The sequence below is a fragment of the Triticum dicoccoides genome, chromosome 5A (assembly GCF_002162155.2).
Source record: "Triticum dicoccoides isolate Atlit2015 ecotype Zavitan chromosome 5A, WEW_v2.0, whole genome shotgun sequence".
NCBI classification, from domain to species: Eukaryota; Viridiplantae; Streptophyta; class Magnoliopsida; order Poales; family Poaceae; genus Triticum; species Triticum dicoccoides.
In genome coordinates, this window is record NC_041388.1 from 385,176,563 (window position 1) to 385,187,468 (window position 10,906).

The 10,906-nt window shown below is 42.8% G+C and overlaps 1 pseudogene; it reads right to left on the reverse strand.

Annotated features, from left to right (window-relative positions):
- Positions 1-2,942: 2,942 nt before the first annotated feature.
- LOC119297666 lies at positions 2,943-4,473 on the reverse strand (annotated as a pseudogene).
- Between the last annotated feature and the right edge of the window lie 6,433 nt (positions 4,474-10,906).

The following is a 10,906-nucleotide window of genomic DNA, read 5'->3' on the forward strand; positions in this document are numbered from 1 at the left end:
AACTTTATTATTGCCTCTAGGGCATATTTCCTTCAGCAAGTTACGACATACCAATGGGATGGGACGTACCACGGTCAATCCTATTTGGGGGAGGATTTGGAAACTTGCGTGTCCATCAAAGGTTAAAATATTTATTTGGCGTACACTTCACGACACTCTTCTGTGTCGTGTTAAGTTAGCTAATAGACATGTGAAAGTCTCGCCTGAGTGTCCTGCCTGCTCATCTGGGCCAGAAGACACAAAACATCTGTTGTTTCTATGTGACAGAGTAAAAGAAGTCTGGAGAACACGATGGACGATATTATCGACAGAGCTTGAAAAATAGACTATGCGGGTGAGGTAGTCTTGGAATATTTACTTTCATTACCGGATCAGAAACTATGTATTATGGGCACTCGAAATGTGCGTGACATGATTGCCATATCAACCTGGTACTTGTGGTGGGAAAGGCGCAAATTGGTACACAATGAGACCACTCAGAATGCACAACAGATATCCATGGGGATACGCGCTTTCACTGCCAATTTTGTTAATGCCTCCTTGCCTTAGGCTTCCATGAAAAGAGGAGGATGGTCTAGCCCCCTGACGGAATTTGTTAAACTTAACGTTGATGCTTTTTTTGACCACGACCTTCTCAGGGGTACGATCGGCGTGGTCTTAAGAGATGACAAAGATAGGTTCATCGGTGGGGGAAATGGTAAGATTGACTGGTGTGCAGATGTGTTGATGGCTGAAGCTTTGGCGTTAAAATTCGGCCTATTGCTTGTGCAAAGGACGGGTTGTAATCGCATAATTATTAACTCGGATAATATGGAGGTGATTGAGACCATGAACGAAGGAGGACAATCGTCGGGGGCAGCAGCTGCAATTTTTTATGACTGTTTTCACTTAGCTTGCGATTTTCCTATTTCTAGATTCGAGCATTGTAATAGAGAAGCAAATAAAATTACTCATGAACTTGCCAAGTTTGCTAGATTTTCCTTCATTTCTGATTGGTTCGAGGAACCACATAATGCAATTGTACCAATCCTCATAAACGATGTAATGATTATTTCTAATGAATAAAGTTCGAATTTTTTTTCAAAAAAAAAGTACCTGAGCAAGGCGGAGACGAAGCAGCTTGCTCAACTGTGATTTTATCTTAAAAAACAACGATGACACAAAAAAAACAAGTTTTCAGAGAGCCAAATAACTAGGATGCGCGCATCTGTACTGCAAGCACAGTTCAACTGTTGGTAAAAAAACAGGGGATCTTCCGTCCTCCAGAAGAAGCTACATTTAGCAACTTGGGACATGTGAGATTTCACTCCGATCACTTCTCAAGTTCAGAACATCTATGCCCAGATTCTAGGCATGGATGACCACCGATAGACGGAGTATAAATCAAACATGTAAAGTAATGTAGATACCAACCAACGATTGCAACAATGCTCAATTGCTCATAAAGGTAGCTGCTGCTGAAACTTGTGTACAGAAAATAGCAATTAGGGAAATATAAAGAAGCGATTGCGGCACCCAAGTTTGCAAAAGAAGCATGATACTCCAGCATATTGACCTCACTATGCAATACAAGGCAGCAGAAGGTAAGTGCAGGAAACATTTCAGTTTTTCTTTTCGATCACCGCGTTCAGAAGGGGCTTCTATGGCTATGGCTTTCAGGCCCCGAGAGGAGCTTTTACGCCCATGGCGTTCAGACCGCCTATCTACTGATGTTTGCTTGTTTTTTTGGATGGCTACTACATTTAGGATTATTACTCTAGCTTAGTGACTGAATGAAAGACATTAGCCCTCTAAATGCGCCAATAAACTGGTGAATTGTTTCAAATGAATACAGGCTTCAGATTTTTAGACACAATCTTGGTGATTTCATGGAAACAACAAACTCTCTACATAATCTACAATACATGGCAGCAAGTTGGTGGAGTTACCAAAGCAAGGGAAGAATGGATAGGCGACACGAGCTGCAATTTGACTCAGAGAGCACATGAAACATCAGGCTATCCTATGCCGTTTGGAGAGATGGAGTTTGGAGTAGCTGCTTGCCGAAGATGAATATATTGCTAGATATTCAATGGCCTGAAGCACAAAAACTAAGTTCAGTCCTTTATCGAAAGCCAAAATCAAGGCGACCACATGAACACATCTAGTATAGTATGAGATAGAAAATGAGAGAACTCCATCAGGCCAAATTACAGTTATGGTGTATCCAGCAAAGGTGATACAAAAACATCTGGCAATATGCAATAAGACATTTATACTGATACTCGAATAATCAAATGAAACTTAAAGTGATTCTGCAAACGTAAATTAACATCTCACCTTATTAGTACAGCCGCAGTTTCAAGCACCAGATGCCATCTTAGACCAAGGAATATATGACGTTCATCAACTAATTAGCAACTGATGTGATCCAAAGTAGTACAGGGAGTAACAGACTCCGAGTCGTGGAACAAAGACGTGTTACTTCATCTAGACATGCAAAGAGCAGAACATAAAATTCCTAATCAGGGCAAAGATTTATCTATCTAATAAGCTGAAAGCGCAAACGTGATTTATATTCTTTTCCGGAGTAAAAGCATATATAAACTGAGGTAAACTGGAGGTCCTATAAGAAAGCATGGGTGGCATAAGAACAGTGTACTACAGAAAACAAACGAGTTGAGCGAGAAACGGTACCTTGCCTTCTGATGCCTGCAGACCACCTTTGATTATTTCAGGATGGCCGTCTCATATCGACCTCGCTATGAGGTAGTACAAAACAGCAGCAAGTAAGGCAGGAAACATTTCAGTTACATAGCATACAGATTACATCACACAACCTTCATTTTCTTCTTCTCACTTATTAGCAAAATCCAGAAACCAGACAAACATCGATCATCCTTACTCGAAGAACACGAATTAATCCCAGAAGCGTAATAATAATTTCCTGCATACACTGCAGAGACTGAATTCAACCTAGCACCACTTCAATTTGGGCGGTGGGGCAGCAGACTCTATCCAGAACGGCGCGCTTCTCCTCGTCACTCCACTTGCTTCGCAGGGTCACCATCTCCCAGCCGCAGGGCTCCTTCTCCCTGACATGTCCATGCTTGAACAGAGCAACACGGCTCAGCGCCGTGGACGCTTCCACGGCGTACCTTACAAGGTGAAGATGCCTCTCTGTTCCCTGAAAGCCGACGACCACCAGCTCCTTCAGATGGCGGTGGTGGCGCGCGGTCGAGGGCGGCCACGGCGTCTTCCGGCACGGCTCCTCCTCGGGTTTGGGAACATGGACGTGGATGCTCTCAAGCAATGGTGCTGCGTCGATGAGCAGGTGCGGCCCTGAGCCCGAGACATCCCAGGAGGAAGGCACGTCCGCAATCAGCAGCCTCCTTACGTTGGCCATTTGACAGACCGGATTCTTCAGGGCGATCCACATACCTGGCCCGGTAATCCGCAGGGCGAGGTCCGTCATGCCGGCGGCGCCTTGAAAGAACCGCATGAGGATGACAGAGATGGTCTCCAGCAGTCCAGCTTCGAGTTGTACCGGAAAGAACCTTGATCAACGGAGAAGACGAAGCTCACATGCTCGAGGCAAGGGGAGGCGGCGGAGCTCAACAGAAGGTTGGCGTGCAGAACAGTAAGGCTCTGGAGCTTCGGGAGAGAGCGGATCTCAACTAGCATCAACGGGCCGTCCAATAGAAGCTCCCTGATTCCTGACATGGGTGCGTTGAGTATCAGTGCAAAGGCTCTGCTTTTGTACCCGCAGCGGATGAGGTGCAGAATCTGCAGCTGCGGGCACGCGGCAATCACCCTCCGGTAGACGGCCGCCGGCGTTGATCTGGGCAAGTCTTGCAAGACGAGCGTGGTGAGCGCGGTGAACCCCTCAAGCGGCGGGGGCAAGCAGTTGGAAAGCTTGAGGCTTTGCAGGCGAGACTCGCCTGGCTTTCTGCTGATGCGACCATGGGGGAGATCGTAGGCCGGCGGCGTGTTCACGGTCCGCTCGGTCGGCGTGGCAACGACCGCGAGATCCTGGACGCCCCAGGAGTCGACGGCTTCCACTATAAGGCTGTTGATGCAGGCCGAGGTGCTGTCTTCGAAGATCTCGAGCGATAGCCTATTCACACGCCGGTGAAGTCCGCTGGCCAAGAGGCTCCGGACAGAGGCGACCATGGAGCGCATGGCGCGGCGCTGGTACCGCCCGGCGATATCCTCTAGCTTTCTGGCAATCTGGGCTAGTTGCAGCGATCTCGTGGCTTCGCCGCGGCGGAGGAGGCATCGGCGGTAGCGCTGTGGCAGTGTGTCGGTCACTTTGAGATCCAGGGCGGTGAGCTCCCGGGGGAGGTGAGCCCAGCGCTTGGAGAGCGCCGCGGCGCCGTGTGCGGTGCGGCTGTCGAGACGGCGCAGGATTAGGAGGAGCAGGTCGTCAGGGAGCGCGCTGAGACGGTCATCGTCGCAGGCCCGCCGGCGACGGGAGAGATCCTTCCGAGCCATTGGACAGCAGCAACAGGGCTTTGCTGGGATGGGAGGCAAGAGTCCCCGGCGGTGGAGGTGGCGGTGCGGCGGCAGCGGGGCAGGGGAAGGAAGAACGATCCGTGCAGCAGACCTGGTCCTCTGGGCCGGCCCACCCATAAACGTGCGGGCGCGGTTTGGAGACCTCCTATGCGCCGCTCTTTGCGTCCGATTCGCACGCGCCGCACAGGAACAGCCCCCGAATGGGCCGGCCCATCGTCGCGACGAAACAGCGAAAAAATCACCTAAAATGACCCTCCACCTGGAGCTAGTATACCGTTGTCGCTGACCAGGCGAGCTAACAAACTCCTTCGGTCATACGTATGTTTTTTCTTTGAGCAGACCTTCGGTCATATGTAGCGCGCGTACTTTAACATATCATCTACTCCCTCTGTTCCTAAATACTTGTCTTTCTAGGCATTTCAACAAATGACTACATACGGATCAAAATGAGTGAATCTACACTCTAAAATATGTCTACATACATCCGCATGTAGTAGTCATTTGAAATGTCTAGAAAGACAAATATTTAGGAACGGAGTGAGTACTACATATCTAACACCCCCACCTAGAAACCTTAAACATTGGATATGTTCAAAATTTTAAAAAATTCAAAAATTGTTCGCGTTTGCTGAAAATGTTAGAAGAAAAACTAAAAATCTTGAACAAAGTTTTGATAAAATGAACACTTTTAAAAATCCCGAACATTTTTTGAATTAAGAGAACACAATTTTGAAATCAAGAACAAAATTTGAACATTAACATTTTTTAAAGCATGAACATTTTTTAAATCTTGAGAAGAAATTTTGAAACAGAGAACAAATTTGGAAGCGCGGAATGTTTTTTAAAGCATGAACATTTGTTTTGAGTTTGAGAACAAATTTTGAAACGTAGAACAGATTTTGAAATGTAGAACAAATTTAGAAGCGCGAATAATTTCTTAAAGCACGAACATTTTTTGAATATTGAGAACAAATTTTAAAACATAGAACAAATTTGAAAAATCCCGAACAAATTTCGAAGCACGAACATTTTTTGAAAACGTGAACAAAAAATTGAAGTCTGGTACATTATATTAATTTTCGAAAGTTTTGAACTTTTTTGTGCAATGAGAACAATTTTTGAATTCTGAGAACATTTTTTTAAAAACTGAACATTTTATGGAAAGGCAAACAAAATTTGAATATTTTGAAAAAAGAGAGAAAAGAAAATTAAAATGAAATAAGAAACCAAAGAAAGAAAACAAACAGAAAAAAGGAAAAAAAGAAACAGAAAGGAATTTGAAAATGTAAAGAACAAAAAGGAAATAGAAAGAGATGAAAAAGGAATTGGAAAATGTAATAAAGAAACAGAAGAAAAAAAGAAATAGAAAAAGGAAAAATCAGTGAAAAACTGGTTCAAGAACCTTCTCCCAAAACCGGTCAGGAACCTTCGAGAAAGTACCCAAAACCGGATACTGTAGCGCGAGTACTATCTCGTAGTTGGGCCGGCCCATCTTGATCGTTAGGTAGCTCGCCTCTGTGCGTTTCGCTTGACATTCTGCCGCAACGAGCGTCCGTCAGGATCTCTACTCCTAATGGAGCAGTTGGTAGTCTCGCTTCCAGGTTTTTTTTCGTCCCACCACTTTCGTTCGGTTTTTTTTCGTAGGTTAACCGTCGTAGATTTTTTTCGTCGCCTCCCCCACTTCATCGGTTTATTTTCACTTCACCCTCTCACACAACGAAAAAAACTGAACGGATCAGAACTTTCCATACTGACGCAAATTATTTAGTAATGTCTTTATGTAAAAGAATCAATCACAATCAATCTCTAAAGATCAAATCTAAATTAATTAATCTTCATAACGTTTGTTTCCTTCCGAATCACGTCCATAATTTTCCTTCCTTGTTTGGGCAGAAACTGTTTGGTAGCAGAGATTAGGAAGCTTCCTATGAGTGTAGTAATAGGAAGTATTCTTTTTCTTGATGATTCGTTTCCATGCATGATGATAGTAAATTAGGCCAACATTCACCACTATTTATCAACGTCATCAATCGTATCCATTCCTACCAGTTTTAAGGAAATCTGCTCGCTATGTCTTTTTTAAGGGGATCCGCTCGCTAAGTCGTCGTCGCACGTTATTTTCACAAGCAATTCCCCTAAAAAAAGGCGTGGGTATTGGTAGTTGAACGCCCGCTAGGTTTTCCGCCTGTCCCATCCTCGCGCTGTGTCGCCGCCGCCCGCCGAATTTCCAGCCGCCCGAGCCCGTTAACTTCGCCAGCCATCGGGTCGACTGCCCCCGCCCCAAACCCCCATCCCCGAGCACTAGCTATCGCCGCGTTGCCGCCCCAAGCTCCACGCCACCGGGAACGAATCAAGCGCCGTCCCGACACCGCCGTCGCCGGCCCAGCACCTCCAGCCTTGCATGGACAGCTTCAATGTGCAGTCTCCCTTGCTGCCTCACCTTCTGCCAGCGCATGCAGCGGCGGGGTTGGACGCGTGCGTGCTTGCTAGCTTGCTCTCCGTGCGTACGTACTTGCTCTGCGTGCGTCGCACCGGCCAATGCGCATGATGCGTGTGTGCCTGCTTTTCTGTATGTGTATGCCAGCGTGATGCGTGTGTGCGTTGCTGTGTGTGTATGATATAGATGGCCTGAGTGTGTGCATGCTGTGCTCTGCTCTCTGCTGATCTATGTGTTGGTGCTCCTGCTATATGTTCATGCCATACAAATGAAATTTCTGTTAATCTTCTCACATGTTGAGTTGGTTCTCTCTGTCTTCTGAGGGGGTGAATGCAAAGCAGTCTATTAAGCCAGGCACAATTGCTGAGCTAAATTGACAAAAATATATTGGTAGCCATAGTTGTAGTTTAAATAGTAGCGAGTTGTCTAATATGTATAAAGAGCCCGTTGCAAAATTGACAAAAAAGGTCGCCAGTGTCACTTGATATGTATGAGAATATTAAATGTATTATTAACATAATTAATATTGAACTCTTAAAATTAATGTGGCCCCGTTGCAACGCACGGGCGTTCTTCTAGTATTCCGTGAGTTTGGTCTTGCCTGAGGGAGCGCCATACTGGCCGAGCCAGCTCGTGGGAGGTCTCAGCCTCGTTTTTTTTTCTGTTTTTCTATCACTTTTTTGTTTTCTTCTCTGCTTTTTGTTTTTCTTTTTTTACACAACCAAATATTCTAAATATACTCCTTCCATTCCTAAATATAAAACCTTTTAGAGATTCCACTATGAACTACATATAGAAAAAAATGTTCCTTACATATACAGAAAAATTATCCAAAAAATATAAAACGTGTATGAAAAAAGTTGATAATGTATTTTAAAAAATGTAAATATGGAATTTGAAAAAAAAATTGACCATGCAAAAAAAAATGTTAAACATTTATCAGAAAATATTTATGATATATGCCAAAAAGACAATGTGTATGGAAAAAGTAGTCCTCATATACAAATTATTTCAAAGAATGTTAATCATCTATTTAAAAAATGTTAACGGGGTACAAAAACATGTTCCTGATGTATACAAAAAAGATGTAAAACGTGTATTAAAACAATTGAACAAAAAAATTGATACAAAAATGTTAATCATATATTTCAATAATTTTAAACATGTATTAGAAAATGTTCCTGATATATATTGAAAATGTAAAATGTGTATGGAAAAAGTAGTCATGAAACACATTTTTATTAAAATTTTAGTTGTATATTTAAAAAATGTTAGAGGTGTAGAAAATGTGCACGATTTATATAAAAAATGTAGAACATGTATTTAAAATTTTGAAAAGAAAAACACATTTTTATTAAAATTTTAGTTGTCTATTTAGAAAAATGTTAAACGTGTAAAAAATGTGTGTGATGTATATGATAAAAACGTAGAACGTGTATTTGAAATTTTGAAAAGAAAAACACGTTTTTAAAGAAAAATATGACAGTGTATCAAAAACAGTTTAATTATATGCTTTAAAGATTTTAAATATGTATTTAAACATGTTCCTAATATATACCGAAAATTTACAATGTTTATGAAAAAAGTATTCATCAAATGTATTTAGAAAAAATATTAATCATGCATTTGGAAAATATTAAAACGTATAAAAGAAGTCTTGATCCATACGTGAAATGTGCAAATGTGTGTAAAAAAATGTAGCCATGTGTTGCACTAAAAATAAAAATGAAGAAAGAACAACGAAAACCGAAGAACCGGAGGAAAGAAAAAAATAAAGACCTTGGAAACAAACAAAGAAAGAACCCAAAGAAAAGCTTGAAAACCGATGAGGAAATAAAGCAAAACAAATAAAAACCACAAATGAAGAAATAAAGAAAGGAAGAAAAGGAAAATAGTGAAAACCGAGGAAAGAAACAAAGAAAAGAGAAAAAAATGCAGTGGAAATTGAGAAAAGGAAAAAAACTAATTTTCTTTTTTGGGGGAACAAAGTAAACTAGTGAGAAAACCAAAAGAAAATTGAAAGAAAGCAAAAAAGAAAAGAAAAGAAAACGAACAAAAATGCCCAGTAGCCGAGTGAACAAACTAGTGAATGAACCGGCGAGAAAACGCGTTAAATGGGTCGACCCATACCTGCAGATACTTTAGGTGAGGCGAGACTATAAGCGAGATATAGCTCTCGTGATCGTGGGCCGTGACAAGCACGTGTGCCTCTTCTCGAGGCCCAAGCATGATACATTAGCTAAACGTGTCGGCCTGGCATGCCAGGTGTGGCGGCGACCCACGTGCTATTTTTTTATTTGGGCTTTTTAGACCTTTTTTTTAGGTTTTCGGATGTTCTAAGAAAAGGGGGGCTCGGCTTAGCTCGCAGCCCACGGATAGCCCTAGGCTTGTCGTGTGTCGAGCCAAGCATGTGACGTGCCAAGCACGCATGCTTTTGGGCCCGCCCATGAAGCACGAGTCCTTTGACCAGTTATACCCTGGAGTACTAAAGACCAAAGAAGTGCAATGTTGTTTTAATTTTTGATGATTTTCTTGGTTTGGTTTTTCTTTTTTGAATAGCGGATCATTATAATACTCACCAAAAGTACAAAACATCACATAATAAAATTTAGAGACAAATACACCGGTGACTAGGGAAAGCCTTCCTCCCCTCACTCTTCACCGGCGAGTCCGTGGATTCGCCTCCTCTCCGCCTGCCGCTTCGGCGGCCGGTGTCGGGGAGGGGATTTCTGGTACCTCGAATCCGGCTAGGTAGATAAATAGGTTTTTGTCCTCCTTAAGTTCGTCCGTTGGGATGGATTAGACGCAGCTCCAGCGTAGATCCTTGCCAGCTTCTCGGGACGGCGAGCTTAGGCTTTGTCATCTTGCGTACGCAACGATGTTATTTGGTGGCAAGTTCTTTAGATCTATTCAAAGATTCAACGGAGATGACTGCGGCTCCAAGGCGTTGTTCCTTAGGCGCACGTGCACAAAGACTTCTCAGTTGTCATCGACAAGGTCAGGCCGGCTTCAGTATGAGAGCGGTGACAGGGTGCGTCGGCGACTCGTCTGGCGGCGGCAATTGCCGTTCGGTGGTCCATTGACCTTGATGTGATTTTTATTATGCTTGTGGTGTTTTATATTTCCGGTGAATCTTTATAATAGATTTGATCTTTTCGTAAAACACACACACACCGATGATACATCAAGTTGCATAGAATGAGCACTTTAATGCTTAAAGTTAAAAAAATTGGTGCACAAACTTTTTGTGGTGCAATTACGATGCAAGTTTCATTCAAAGCACGAACAAACCTGTGGTTGGATGATTAGAGAGACTATGGTATCCCCAGCCCATCAGAGTTCAAGTCCTGATGCTCGTATTTATTCCTGGATTTATTTCAGGATTTCCGGCGATGTGCATTCAGTGAAAGGAGACGTTTTCATCGACGACGAGGTGCCTACGGTGAATTCGTAAATTTCAAGATGATATGATGGCTCAGTCTTTCGGAGATGCTCATAGGAATAGGATGCGTGCATGTGCATTCATAAGGGGTAAATGTATGCGCATGTATATAAACACTTGCATTTGTACTAGGTTAAAAAAAGTTTCATTCGTTGCCGTCTACAACGCCTACATGGCATGCACTGTGGCGGCTGGTCCACTGATAGTGACTGAAAAACAATTAGGCCTCCTTTGGTTCATAGGATGGAAATATCATAGGAATAGGAAAATCATAGAAAGTGTGATCGCATGTATCTCACTTCCTATAAGAAAAAAGATGTCACTTGATTCATAGTATAGGATTTTTTTCCATTGAATCTAGGCTAATATTTTTTTCCCTTTGAAATGTGAAGGATTGATTCCTATCCTATATAGGAATAGGAATCCATTCCTACAAACCAAAGGTCTTCATAGGAATTTTTCCTACAAAAAACATATCCTCTACAAATCCTACAAGATTCCTCCAAACCAAAGGAGGCCTTAGACTTTTCTCT